The following is a 15,829-nucleotide window of genomic DNA, read 5'->3' on the forward strand; positions in this document are numbered from 1 at the left end:
CTATTTTCAAAGAGATTCTCTAAGCTAGGCTAGCTTGCTCCATTTTGAAATCTCCTTTCATACCTGCTAATATCTTGAAGTTGTCCCTTCTCCAAAGAATGACCCTTAGACAGAAGAGAACCCCCAACCTAGGAGATTACACGCTCCTCCCCTGACATCATCCCCATTCCACAGGTGATGATGGATTAATGGAGGAGTAGGGCACAGAAGGCTAACCACCTTGCTCAAGGTGGGACCAATTTTGTGGTATAGTTCCTGCTCCAGACCTCACATGGCATCAGGCTGATGATGCCACACATCCTCCATAAACGACAGGCCTCTGAATCCCTGTCACAGCTTCTGCTACTGAGGAATTTGGCCTAAGACACCATCTCAAGGGCTTCAATTATTTGTATAAACAGGAAGTTATATGCCCACATCTAGACTAACATGATCTTCTTCAGAAAAGGATAGAAGGTATTTTCACTGATAAGCTTTGAGAGGCAATAAACTTGTGTTCTTTTCTTTTCTGTGCATAACTTCTATCCAAGATATTCCAAAGGTAAAAAGAGTTATGCCACATTGCTACAGCCTACATTTGGAACCCAAATCTAACTACAGGGTGGAGGCTGTCACTTCTGCCAAGTTAGTCAGTCAAATGACAATGGCTACAAGACAATTTAGATTTTTCATAGTGTGATTATTTAAGATGAAGATTGAGGAGACAAGAGGAGAAAGCACAATGGGGTGGGAGTAAGGTGTTTGCAACATAGAAAGTGATGATAACTGCGCTTCATTTGGTAAGTGTGCACACAAACAAACATACAAATAAAACAGGATGGGTTAGGCCAGAAGAAAGGGAGCATGTGTTTTGCATGTCCTTTACTGGCCCTGGGCCCACTGAGTGGTGAAAGAGAACAACAAAAGCTCTCGTTTAGAATGTACAATGATTTTGTAGGAAACAAAGCCTTAATTTATTCATTTATAATGGAACTAAAACCATTAAGCAGACTGGATACTTACATTTGCTGTTTGGTTTATTCAACACCCCCCCCCACCCCCGCCCGCCCCTGGTACATTTAGAAGGAAACCAAATTAAAATCAAAATTTTTCATTGTGAATGTGCACTCTGAGAAGCAGAGGGAATTTGAATGCTTGAAGTGCTGAAGTCAGTGATCTGGGACCGCCTGACTCGACCCTCTCCCTCACAGGCATGCCACCTACCGAAGGGCCACCTGTGTTCCTGGACCTGACAGTCTCCTCTGAGCAAGGATGGAGGCTCCTTGCCAACAGGGATCTCTCATTTTCCTTTTCCTGGACTCCTTTGACTGGCCAACTCCCTTCTTTCTGACTACCATATTTTGTATGCTGTTTTCTATAACGATATTTTGGTCCTGTTTAACTTTTTATTCCACAAAGATATATGATCAGTTAGACCTTAGGAAAAAGTAGAGCTCCTTACTACTTGGAGCAGAGAGTATACTTGGCTTGCAGTGAGGAATCACAAGTGTGCATAAAACTGAAGATATTGCCTATGACATTAGGAGACAATCATCTTCCTCTTATCCTTAAATATTTTTTTAACATCAATATTCACCAAACTTTTCCTTTAAATAGCCAGAGAGTAAGTAATTTAGGCTTTGTGGGTTATGTGGTCTCTCTTACAACCACCCAGTCTTGTTGTCACAGGGCTCAAAGGGATATGGACACTACATAGATGGATGGGTGTGGCTGTGTTCTAATAAAACTTTATTTACAAAAACAGTCAACATGCCACTTTGCGCACACAGGCCTTAGTTTACCAACCCTTCTCTACTTCATCATCTACAATGGCTCTAAAGTATGAATTTTATTATGAAGAAATTTTTGAAATTGAAGTGTAGTTGAGACACAATGCTACTATTAAGTATTAAGAAAAAGTTTTATTTTTTCTAGTTAAACTATTTAAGAATGCTTCTCTCCCAAATAAATAAATATATATTAATAAATATACTAAATAAATATATATTTAGTTTCTGAATAGATATTTTATCCAATATCTGGGTCAATTTATAAATAATTGCTTGATATCATTACTGAAAGTGCAAGGTGCATGAGAAATGGAGCATGCTCTCTACCTGCAAATATTTGAGAGCACAGTTGTTGAGGTGGAAGATGCCCAGTGACCCAGCCATTCTTGTTATGCTCTCCATGTGCTCAGTAAAATGCATGGACAAGAATATTTATTCATGGCAGAACTCAGTAATATCCACAGACTGAAAGCAATCCAAATTTCCACAGAGCAGAGAGGATAAATGTATTTTTGTATATCCTATCCTAAAATATTATATGACAATGAGAATGAGCAAAACACAATAGCACATAGTGCATAGATGGAGCCCACATACAGTGCTGAGTAGAAGAAAAAGAACATATGGTTTGGTTCAATTTTCACAAAGCTCAAAAACTCATCCATGATGTTGACAGCAGAATAGTGATTTCATTTGGGGGAGGGGTGGTTAGTGACTGGGAAGGGCAGGAAGGATTCCTGGGGTGTTGGTAGTATTGTATTTTTGAATCTGGGTGCTGATTTCACAATAAATTCACTTTTCTGTGAGTATATTTAATTTTTTAATTTATATTTAATTTTTACAAGAGCAGCCATAATAACAAATGGCTTTTACAACCATGTGCCAGGCAACCATGTGCTGAGCACTTTATACACATTGTCTCATTCAATCTTCACAAAACTCCAAGTGGTTTCTCAGCCCCATTTAATAGTGAAAACAAGGTTCAAAGAGGTTAAGAACTTGCTCAAAGTCACACAGCTAGTAAGTGGCCATACAGTAGTCTACTCCCTTGATATTTTACAAATTGATACCAGGAGAAAAATCCACAGCTTTATGAAAGCAGTCACTGTACTGGATGTCCTAGGGGGAGAGTCATGTGAGATTTCAGGGAGGGAGAAGTCTGTGGGATGAGTAAGAGCTGTGCTGTTCTAAAGACAGGTGGAAAGAGGACGTGACCATTTAAGACTGGGGCATCTAAATATCTAAATGTGTCCCTTCCACTTTGTGCAGCCACCAGGCAAACAGATGGACTGCAAATAGAAGGTTTCTCTCACTCAGCTCATTGGGTCCCAATCAACATCACAGCAGCTCAAGCATGGCTCACCAGCTAAGGGCTGGTTTTCTTCTGGGAGTGACATATTGTTCCAGAATGAATCCATACATAGACACAGCCTCTATGGGCCAAGGCCTTGACTGTCACATTTGAAATCAAAACAGATGGAGAACGATCTCACAGCCCTGCCTCTGAGTATAAGTAGAGGAGAAACCAAGGACCCCAATTAACCAGCCTTCTCCAGGGCTGTTGTGGGTTTGTCTTTCCTCTCCATTTCCCTGCGTCTTGCAAACACTTACTGAAGAGTCACCACCCGCAAGCCCAGTGCTAGGCATTGCAACATCTTATTTTTTAAAAGGATGGTCTCAATATAAGCTTGTGAACTTATTCCTATGTCCCCAAACAGAGATAGGAGAATCTATGCCCCCATAACAAATACTACAAAAGTTAGGAGCTTTCAAATAAAGCCCATTTTCAACATAGTCAGTAGAACGTGAGCATTTGAAACATTTATCTGAGTCCCTGAAGGTATCAATAAACTTTTACATGGGGGAAATAATGTAGATACTAGAAAATATACACTATAACATTTTTATGTTTTATTTAGCTGTAGTACATAAACTCCCCCAGGCTCTGCAGAGGAACTGGGTGGGCTCCGGCTTCCGGGCCTTTAAAGGCATTCTCAGATATTTATCTTAGCCATCCCAGCCCACTGCTTTCTACTTGCATTGTAGAATCAGTTCCTCTTGGCTCCAGGGAATTTGTGATTGCTGCTTTCAAAACACTCTTTGCAAAATTTAGTGAAGCAAAAATTATACAAGAGCTAATTATTTCCGAGAGAAGTGAGTCATCTATGTTCTCCATCATAAGAATGCATAGGAATCTGTTGCTTTAATTGTGTCTAAATACTTCTCTTTTATACCAGTTTTGTTTATGTATGTATATGCTGGCAAAGAGATAGCTATTATGGCTGTAAATCGTGCCTGATACCGAGATTAATAGCTATAAAAATAGTGCTCGAGGGAATTAGGGGTCTGGTTTAACCATCTCTGTAATGTTCCAACTCCAAGAGCAATATTTCATGAGTGTTGTAAAATTTATAAGCCTAGATTCACGAGGTCTGCATGGTTCTAACCAGGCAAGATTGGAAGTTTATTCTCAGCCACTCCAGGTGTCACGGTGAACACACTACCAGTGTTTACAGAAGCTGAACTCAATGCCAGGTCTCTAGGCCCCACTGAAGGTGAAGAGAAAGGTCAATTGAAAGGGTTCTTCCCTTTCAACAATCAGGGGGGTCGAGGGAGGATGGGTGGGCAGGGAGGAAGCAGAGATCACATCACTGTAAGTGCCCTTTCATTAATCCCCCACCTCAGGCTGGACGGGAAGAGAGGAAAGGGGTGATGCTGTGTGCCTGTCTCTGCAGGGATAAAGGCAGACTGCTGGTGCTTTGGAGACACCAGCTCCCGAGAGTTTATCATTAAATTTTCAGGAATTTTGTGAGCCTGTTGTTAAGCACAGCCATTGTTAAAAATTGAATTGCAGTGAAATATAATGCATTTAAAAACAAAGTTGAAAAAAATTAAAAAAAAACAAAGTTGATAAATGTTCAAGATTCTTCATTTCCTAATTGCACAATTACTTCTGCTCTGTGGTTCTTTCTGTGTCTTTTATCTACGAAGGAGTGCTGTCACTGTGTGTTGTACACACCTCTGCCCTACTCCAAAGTCAGCCACGTGGGAGTGAGAGCTCAGAGTTGTCCATGGGGGAAGTGTTTACTCCACAGACACTGGCCAGTGCTAAATGTCAGTGTGTGTGTGTGTGTGTGTGTGTGTGTGTGTGTGTATGCCTCTGCATTTGCTTTGTTTTTTGGAAGGTCAATTGTTAAACATCAACCAGCCACCATAACTCGAACCTGGGGTGTTTTGTTACCACCCTAATTGTACTTCTCTCCCCATGCCTCCCTCCCTTCACTGCCATAAATATCCCTTTCACTGCTATTCTCTGGCTCATCTTTCATGGAACAGTTGCAATATGGCTTTCCCCATATAGCTCAAGGGAAATAAAAAAAAAGTGACCCTTCACAGTGCACAAAATTCCCATTAATCGTGTCCCTATTTTCATCCCAAGGCCCATATGCTCTGCCCCTTTCTTCCTTCCATGCTGGAGAGTGGCCTGGAGAGTCACAGACCACATGTTGGGTCCAGGAGGAGGAGGAAGGAGAACAGGGCCCAGGAGAAGGGGTATGAGTATGGGAATCAGAAACTCAGTTATTGGAGCAGATGGTTTGTCATTTTTTAACCCGTGACTCTTGAAAAGTCAGACCCTGTGTGAAGCCTTATATTCTTATCTGAAGAGTGGGAGTGAGGATAATATCTTGAGCTTGGGTGCAGTAAAATATGACTTGGAGAAGTGAGAAGATATTTTGTATGCTACTAAGTGTTGCCTAATGGCCTCCTTGTGCCTTGCAAATGTCCCTGCTAGGAAGCATTTCTCATTCTTAGCAGGGATGATACGCTGCCAAAAGTTTCTTCACTATCATCGTAGAACGCGAGAGCTGGAAGCGCTCTGAGATCATCTATGCATTCAGAGCTCTAATATATGAGAAGTTTAAGGGACTTAACAAAAATTCACACTAGCTGTAACAGGAACCAGAATATTAGACCCAGATTTGCCTCAGACCCTGCCTCCTCAGAAACTTTAACCCAAACAGAAGAGCTTATTTGAGATCCTTGGGTTCATGAATAATAAAGACCCCTTCAGCTCCCACAGGAAGGTAAATAGGAGGTGAGGGTAGGTGATTATGAAGAAGATACATGTGAATCATTAAGGGAACAGCTCATGGAAAACAGCAATGCTGATAATAGTGGCTTGCTGCTTTCTTTGTCATGCCCTATTCCATTTGATCTTCAAAACAAACCTGTGAAGTTTCCACTCCGTTTTTATAGATGCCAAGACAGAGGCTTAGTTAGGTTAAGTATTTGCATAATCACACAACTAGTGCCATGCCAAGCTACAGGATGAACTTGGATCTGTTTAACCCCAGAGCCTGTGCTCATAACTCGTACAACAGGCTCCTCCATGAACTTGAACTATGGGACAGCTGGTCCCGTGGGAACAAAGCTGGGAGGTGCTTGCCAAATTGCACAGAGAAGTACACTCTTTCATGGCATCTGCTTCTCTCTCAGCTTCTGTGCTGTCCTTTATTCCCTGGCTTCTCCCTTCAGCATATCTGCAGACCACAGTGGCAACTCCAGCTCCAGCTGAACGCACCCTTCCATTAGCTCCATCTCTTGGGTTTTCTAGTTCCAAACTGCCAAGTGTACATTCACGTTGGCCCTGTTCCTCCTTTCCAGCCGGGCTGTGTGCCATGACACTTGCAGCCTTTGGCTTGGGTCTCCACTCCTGGTCCAATCTGTTGTGAGCATGCAGCCTAGACTAACATGTATAGAACACTCACCCTTTTATAATTTGACTTCCTAGAACCTCTTCCTTGTTTATAGTTGTTCGTGTAGTCACTGTATCTTCTTTACTAGACAGCAGGGGCTGTGAGCACAGAATCCGTGTGTGATTCAGCTTTGCATCTCAGCATTTAACATAGTAGCAGGTGGGCCAGAGGTTTGGCTGAAGAGATGAACTATATCATTTAGCAAATGGAGAGGCCAGATCTACACTGGTAAAGAAAAGTGTATAATTTAAGTAGTAATCCAGAGAACTGAAATGCTTACTACTTTGCCTCGATTCTCTGGCTATTTCAGGAGGAAGTATAAAATTCTTAGTCTTTATTATTTAGAGGATTAGTTCAAGTTTCGATTTCACATGACTGGTATCCACTTAACATAAGACACCAAAAGCAAGGATGCTTTTTTGGCAATAGTAACTGAGTATATCAATAACCCAGGAAAGAGAAGCAACTTCTAGAGTCTCCTAGTCTACAGATCATTCTGGACAGGAAGAAAGTGGCATTGCCAGTGTTCACAACATCCAGTTCTCCCTCCTTTCTGGGCACATAGGAAAGCTTCCTGTCCCTCCTTATAGTTGTGTTGGGACCACGTGACTGTCCAGACCTGTGCACTGGGCAGACATGAAACAAGTCACTTCCATTTGAGGGCAGCTGGCAGTAGCTGTGAATATTCTATGCTCCTTCTCTTTCCCACCACAGGAGTAGTACAATGCTACATGTTGAGAGAGCAAAGCCACAGGACACATCACCATGGCCAGACACCCTGGAGCGTCACCTACATGCATTTAACTTTGAATGGGTAAGAAATATTTAAGTGAGAAAATACATGTGTTGCATGCTTCCTATTATTTGAGTCCCTCCTTTTCTCTCACATCTATCATCTCTCAACCTCTCATAAAGTCACCCAATGAAGGGACCTTCCCTGAGTCTTTAACTAGCACCGTGATGTTCTTCTCCTTCCAACATAACTGGATTGAGTTAAAGTGAACTGAATTAAATTAGAAGATGAGGGAGATCTGGAAGCAGCTCAATGGCCAGGCTTAACAAACCTAGACATGAAACAATATGCACACCTGTTGGTTCTGGTGCCTACTGAGATGAATGCTTAGAGACATTCAAAATCTACTTGCTTCCTCACTAGGACTTTGGAGCAAGGTATTAGTCTCGATACACATGAGGAAGCGTTTGATGGGTGCCTTTATGTTAGCCAAAGTTCTAGCCCACTGTTTACCTCTCAGGATTAAACAACATGGCATAATCCAATGATTCTGATTTTCATTTTATTTGTCCTCTAGAAGTGACCCTCTAAAAGCTCAAAGACTGAAGTTCAGAGTTGTATCCCACATGATGCCATGTTTAAGATTATGTAGGGTAAGGGTTAATTCCTGAGAAAAAGATCAGTTTCATGAGATCAGATGTTCCCTAAAAGTCACACTTGATACATCGAGATAGTTCCCCTCTCAGAGGATCCCACAATTTTTGGAATGATTCTAGGTAATTCCAAAAAATGACCCTAGTTCAACAAATTTAACTTTGGGAAAAAATTAGACTTCTCATGTATTCCCCAATTTAGAGATAGAAAAATGACATGTGGACAACTGCATGTACAAAACAAGTAGGAAAAAATCTGCTATTAAAAAAGAAGAAGAAGATTCTCTGGGCTTTAATTAAATAAGGTATCAAAAAAAAGTGCCTAGTAAATTTCAGCATTCAAGTGCTCATCAAAAGAAATCCAGATGCATCAGTACATTTGGACAAACCTCCCCCCAGCCACAGTTCTGACAAACGTGTTCAGGGATGGCCCCATGTCGTTTCTAGCACTAAAGACGGGTCAGGATCATGACAGCGGTTTGTCTACCAATGTCCTAACCATTACTTAACTGGGAAAACTGGAGTGAACACCAGAAGTGGGGCCAGAAGTGTCCTTGGGTTATTAGTGCACTGAAAAACATTCTTATGGGTGGTGGGAGTGTCTGCTTATACCTCAGGGGGTTCACCTGGCAGGTTAAGGAGCTTACCTTCCAAAAAGCACCCTTTTCATATGTGTCAAAGATGGGACTGTTGTTTTCTACTAGAAAGTGGCAAAAACCCGAAGCTTTTCTCCCAATTTCTCCCCTTGAAGCCTTCAGCCATGGGGTTTAGAATATCATTTCTGCAGAATGCACTGGACTCTGGCAACGTGGAAATCCAAGTCCTCTGGGATTCCAGGCAGAAGCATGAGCCATACCCTCGCTGTGTTGGGAAATTCTCTCTGTCCTAACCAGATGGAGTTAGAACTAACTCAATATGGGACCTTTGAGAATCCAGTGACTGGGCCAGCACCGAAACAGAGCACTTGCATGCCTGGGGTCTAATGAAAAATGCAACATCCTGCCTCTGCCCTCCATTTCCTTTGTGCTTTGATGAGAATCTGTGTTTATAGGGAAGCTTCTGTCTGCTTTGGCTCCCAGCAGCTGCTTGTGCTCCCTCCTCCTAGGGAGAGGGTGGCTGTTACAAGAGAGATAAATGGGCACAGGCTCAAGCTACACGCTTGCAAGCCTATCAGAATTTTTTCTACACGGTGTTCTTTTGAAAATTCCTTTTAAAGGAGACTGTTTGGTCTTCTTGTCCACCTTCCTGCTCCTTTGCATTTCCATGCAGATAGAGGGGGACAGAGGAGACCGATGTCAAAGCGGCCCAGAGAGACCCTACATGTGGAACTGGACCTGCTTGTGAACGTGAGCTGTCAGCAAGTTCTTCCCAGCATTAAACCAGACGCTCTTCTCTTCTTGTCTCAAGTATTTTATTTTATTTTTTCTTGAATTGTAATTGACATGCAATATTAAATTAGTTTCAGGTGTATGGCAGAGTGATTGGATGTTTTTATTCACCACAATATGATCACCTCCCGGGGTCTAGTGACCCTCTGTCACTTTGAAAAGTTATTATGATATTGACTACCTTCCCTAGACTATACATTACATCCCCATGACTTCTTTATTTTGAAACTGGGACTTCGTACCTCTTAATCCCCTTTGCCTTACTTGATTTCACCCATTCCCTCCTCCTTCCCCTCTGGCAACCACCACTTTGTTCTCTGTATCTATGAGTCTTAAACTCTCCCTCTTTTTAAATTTCATCTGTAGTGGATGTCAACAGGTGCAAAGCCATTCATTTTTTTTTTTTTTACCTCCTCCTTTATTCCTCTTCTCCCGTTCTCTGCCCTTCCCCAAAAGCAGAATTCAGACAGCTGCAAATCAGAAAGCACCACACACAGACTCCACTGTGAGCCGGAGACAAGAAGATGAAACCAGAAAATGCTCAGCTCCATGGGTCCTCCCTCTGTTAGCCGGGTCGTCTAATTAAACAGCTGATTGAGTGCATCCGCCCACATCTCCTACGGTGGGCATTGTGAAATCTAAGCACTTAACCATGGCACTCTAGCTGAAAGATTTTCCCCATGGTCTTCAGGGGGAATCAGCCTTTATGTCGACACAACTGCATCTCCCACCGGTGCTAACCGCTGGATTTCAATATGAAATATCACTTTCGTGTCCTCTGTCCTTTGAGGACACTGCGTTCATCGACCTACACAACTTTCAGTGAACGCCAAGCCAAATAAGAACTGAGGGAGTGAAAATTACAAAACCAGCAGTTCCCTTTCTGCCGGTCTGCCAGCACAGAGTGCCCGCTCTCCCTGCGGTGTTAATAACCAAATATGAAATATTTAAATGGCTGCAAATTGCATCAATTAAAATTGTTTCCATTCCAAGTGAGCTCAGATGGCTTGCATGTTTTGACCCAATGTCTTTTTATGTTTGATATACTTTCTTAATTAAAAAGTGCACAATGATAAAGAAAAAAAAGTATGGGTAATTGTAACATAAATGTTTCTTAAAGTACCAAATAAAAAAAAATTAAGAAAAGAAAAGCTGCGGTAGAGTTCTCCCATGAGATATAAATGTTAGGTATTACTGCTTCATTATTTTGTCAACATAACAAGCTATGGATCTAGAGGGTGCTTCTTAATGCTGAAGTTGACCTTGGTTTCTGACTCTAGGACAAGCTGACCACTTGGTATGGTCAGGCCTCGGAGGCCGGGCAAACACGGCAGGGTGTCGAGAAAGGATCTGCGAATCGAGTCTCAGGGACACAGGTCACTTCGAGAGTTTAATGAGGTTTTGCAGAAAAGTAAACCAGCACAGTCTGTTTCTTACTCAATACTCTCCAATAGCTTCCCATTGCATTTAGAACAAACCCAAGCCATTGACCATAGGACACAGGGCCCCACACATTCAGACCCCACTGTCTCCCTGTCTCCCTCCTGCACCCCCTCTGGCCATGTTGGCTACCTTGTTTCCTGGGAAACTGAGATTATTCCCACCTCAAAGCCTTTGTTCTTTCTGGGTCCTCTGCCAAGAGCATCTTCTTTGTATATTTTTTGTGGTGCTGGCTTTCTCTTACATCAGGCTCTACTAAAAAATCATCTCTTTAGAGAGATCTTTGGCAACTCTCTCCCTCCCTGTGTCCCTTGCACCAAAGGCATCATGACACCCTGTTTACTTCTTTGCCCTCATCACACACAAGGAGACTCAGAAAGGGTATTCTCTAACCATCATCTACTTTTTTAAGACCTGTTTTTCCTGATGGAAAGAAGGCAAAAGCTTCATTTGTTTTGCTCCCTTTGAAGGCCCAGAACCTGGAAGACTGCCTACACAGAACATACACTCAATAATATTTGATGAATTAACGGGCACATCCATAAGTAGCAATACAAGCATGGAATTAAGCCAGCCTTGATTTTATAATACCAATGAAGAGTGTGCCGGTCTTATTTATTATTTTTTGTCCAAGTCTCTGGAGAGGTTTCAACAGATCTGTCGGCCGATGCCATGTGTATCTCAGCACCACATGAATTGCACAGGGTCCAACAGAATTTGATATTTTCAATAATAATAGAATTCCCCTTTGAGGTCCCTTGAGAAACTATTCTAGGAATGGCCTTTAAAGTGACTGGAAATAATAGAAATCATGTCTGATATTCAGACCTGAAAATGATGCTATGTACTTACCATGAATGTGGCATTTGCTTTGACTTTTTTTCTTGCAGTGGTGACTCATGTAAGTTTATCATTACCAGTTCCTTCAATTCCATTTCTCCTTCTGACCAGTGGTCATTGACTTAACAGAAGATGGGACCCTTAGCAGGCATGGGATAGCTCTAGGTATCCTGAAATCCACGGGAAACAGGATAATAATACAATGGGAAAGAGGATAGTTTCCTGTGGCAGAAAAGTTCTTCTGCAGGAAAGTCTCCTGGCCGGGATTGAATCATGACTTCTCCACTTACTAGCTGTGTGACTTTGGTCATATTCCTTAGCTTCTCTTTCCTTTTAGTTTTCTCTTCTGTAAGTTGTAGAGTAATGATGCCACACCAGCTCCTTAGGGCTGTTGTACAGTAGTGAATGAAAGTGAGTAAAGTGCATAGAACAGCATAGAACAGTGCCTGGCACATAGTAAGTGCTGTGTTGTCTCTTATGCTTGCCCTAAAGGAATCTGCTGTCCAGGAAGGAAAAACAGGACACAACGAGGAAAAAGCAATCAATAGTGGCACATCTGATGAATGCCAAATGAATGCTAATGACTGAAAATATCATAGCATCACAAAGGGAGAGATGGCTCTGGGCTGGGTGCTTGGAAAAGACCTTGACTGGGGCACCTAGATGGCTCAGTTGGTTGAGTGACTGATTTCAGCTCAGGTCATGACCTCAGGGTTGTGGGATCAAGTCCTGTGTCAGTTCTGTGCTCAGCGGGGAGTCTGCTTGAGATTCACTCCCTCTCCTTCTGCCCTCCCCCTGCTCTCTCTCTCTCTCTCAATCTCTCTCTCTTTCAAATAAATAAATTAATTAATAACATCTTTAAAAAAAGAAGAAAAAAACATTCACTGAGCTAGATTTAAGCTAAAGCCTTGAGATGAAGACACTAGCCTGTTCCCATTTGGGGGACAATTGATTGGGTTGGAGTACAATTTCCAGACTTTCGATTCTGAGGTCCCTGCCTGATGCTTGGGATAACTTAAGCTATCACAATGAGGTGAGTCACACAGATCCGCCTCAGGGTGTCATTCACACAGGCAGAACGTGACAGTTGAGGTCACATTGGAATTGTTTCATTGATTGAAGATTTTAAATTTGTTTCAAGCTCAATATTTGATAGATAAAAGCACTATTTGAGAACAGGGTGATCATTTTTTTATAGCTGCTGGAAACCCGCCAGTTTGGGTTTTATTGCCTAGGACTTCTTCAGGTTGGCTTTTGCGCAACGAGTTAGCAAATCTGATTTGTGCTTTCTTGTCCAGTTAAAGAACAGGAAGGTCACACCTGGAAGAAGAGTTCTAATCATGTAAGCAATGCCTGTGTGGAATCATGGGGTTTCTATGACCTCCACTTCCCTGTCCTGCTCTACTCTGGGCTCCAAGCAGGACACGCTGCCCTGATCACACTGCACCACCCAATCTCGGCTCTGGTGACAGCTGCCTTCCTATCTGGGGCTCCTGCTGCTGGATACCAGAGGATCAGAGGCTGGGAGGGGCTGCATCTTCTGAATTCCCTTCCATTTTAAGTCAGAGAGAACTTCCATCTGTTGGCTTCCTGGGTGTGGAGCCAATCTTAATCATTTTACTGGAGTGTTTTGTGAGGTGTTTGATGATGGCTTCTTTGCTGTTGGAAGACAAGAGCCAGAGGAGTTTGCCTGGAGAATTCCAACTGAAGAATGGATGCTTTATTAGGGATGGTTTTATATATATATATATATATATATATATATATATATATAGAGAGAGAGAGAGAGAGAGAGAGAGAGAGAGAGAGAAGAGAGATATTATATATAGATAGATATTATATATATATATATATATATATAGAGAGAGAGAGAGAGAGAGAGATGTGAGATATATATATATATCATACAGGTGACTGTAGATGTGAGGACATGTATTTCTTTTCTACCCAAATGTTTAATGTCCTTTTAAGTCATCTGATGAAATGGTACTACCTCAGAGGGAAAATGAAAGATTGTCTCTTATTACAGGCTGTTTCCATGGTAGCTCAATACCCTCGGGCAGCGCCCTAATGATGAGTTATTACTTTTCAGCTAAAACACATTGTAGGGAACTGATTAATAATATAACTTGCATAGCAAAACAACAGGTTAATTTTTCTTTCGTTTATTCTCAGATGGGAACACACACTGATTTATGTGATAATTCATCTCAACATCTGACTCACTCATTTTAACTCTTTCTTCATGGAATTAACAAAGGAAGTGAAAAGGAGGGGATATGGACCCTCAGGGAGTCCCTCAGGCAAAATATGTAGGTGGCATCTCAGATGCTACCCTGAGAAGTGTTTTCATCAGGAAAGTCCCGTTTTTAAACTGCCAGATTAAGTATTCTAGCAGCTATATTATGTCAGATGTGATTGGACTTAATGGCACATCTTGAGCTCAGTATCAGAACTGTTATTACAGAATGACTTGGCTGTTTACAAAGGCTTCTGAGAGAAAATGTGCCTGACGTAATGAGAGACCTCTTCCCTGGAGGAGTGACAAATCCCTGTGGTTTCTGTGTTTGACCAGCTAGCCTCAGAGGCTTAGGGCCATGTCCTCTTGTAGCCAACGTGTACTGATGGCCGGGGACCCTTAACAGAATTGCCTATGTGAAAGAGGTGGTGACAGGGGTCAAACAGACAACAGCCCAGGACAAGGCAACCGAGGCCAAGCAGCTAAAGGGCTTATGGAATTCTCTCTGAGGAATTGGGATTGCATTTGGTAGTTTAAGAGGTTAAATCCCTGGATTTCATGCTGTTTCTACATTCCTAGGATGCCTCCCTCCTCAGCCTTAGAGTCCCAGTTCCCCAGGCAAGGGTTGACTTAGGAAAAGACCATCTAACCAATATTATCCACAAAGAAAAATAATTAAGAGAAATGTTTCACATGTTCACATGGGGACAGAAAATTTAAATCTCCCAAACGCATGGAAATCAGATTATCATCTTTAATTTAAAGTAAACATTTTCAGGCCATATAGTCATCAGCTATAAGGAAAATATAAGATAATGAACAGATAGATATAAAATTATAACTAATAACTAAGATATCTTTCATCTTCTGCCCTGGGGCTGCTAATATATGAAGACTGAAAAACAAATGTAAGTTTGTAGCAATGTTCTTAGTTACTAAGAACATGTATTCCAAAAGTGATTATATATATATATATATATATATATATATATATATATATACAGCCCACAGAAAAAATTGGGGAATAGAAAGATGTAGTATACTATTAGTAGATTTATTTATTTATATCATAATCTTGTTCAATTCAATTTAACATTCAAAGGTAAACCAGTAGAGAAATTTGTTGATAGGTAATGTTTTAAGTGGCCCAGAGGATTTTCAAAAATTTCTTACAACTGAATTGAGGATTATTTTTATATAGTTTGAAAAAGAGGACGTGCCAAGGTATTTGATCTAGAAATGTGGCATCAGGTGGATACCAGGCAAAGAATATAAAAGAAAAGTAGCGATATACCTGAGAGAAGGGAAAAGATTGATGTGTTTATAGAAGAGAGAACAGCTATTCTTTTTTTTTTAATTGAGATATAATTGACATACAACATTATATTACTTTCAGGTGTATAACATAATGACTCGATATTTGTATATACTGGGAAATAATCACTACAATAAATCTAGTTAATATTATCACCATAGTTACAGGTTTTTTTTTCTTTTCATTTCTCTGTTATGAGAATTTTTAAGATCTACTCTCAAAGCAACTTTCAAATATGTAATATAGTGTTACTAGCTATAGTCACCATACTGTACATTACATCTCTAAGACTTACTTATTTGGTACCTGGAAATTTGTATCTTTTAACCCCCTTCACTTACTTAGTCTGCCCCACTCCCTGCCTCTGGCAATTACCAATCTGTTCTCTGTATCTATGAGGTTGTTTTTTTCTGAGGGTTTTGTTTGTTTGTTTAGATTCCCCATATAAGTGAGTTTATACAGTATTTGTCTTTCTATGTCTGACTTATTTCACTGAGTGCAATGCCTTCAAAGTTTACCTATATTGTCACAAATGGCAAGATTTCCTTCTTTTTATGGCTGAATGGTATTCCATTGTATATATACCACAGCTTCTTTATCTATTCACCCATCAATGGGCATTTAGGTTGCTTTCATGTCTTGGTTATTGTAAATAATTCTTTAATGAACACAGAGTTGCATACACCTTCTTAAAT

The sequence above is a fragment of the Vulpes lagopus genome, chromosome 3 (assembly GCF_018345385.1).
Source record: "Vulpes lagopus strain Blue_001 chromosome 3, ASM1834538v1, whole genome shotgun sequence".
Classification (NCBI taxonomy): Eukaryota; Metazoa; Chordata; class Mammalia; order Carnivora; family Canidae; genus Vulpes; species Vulpes lagopus.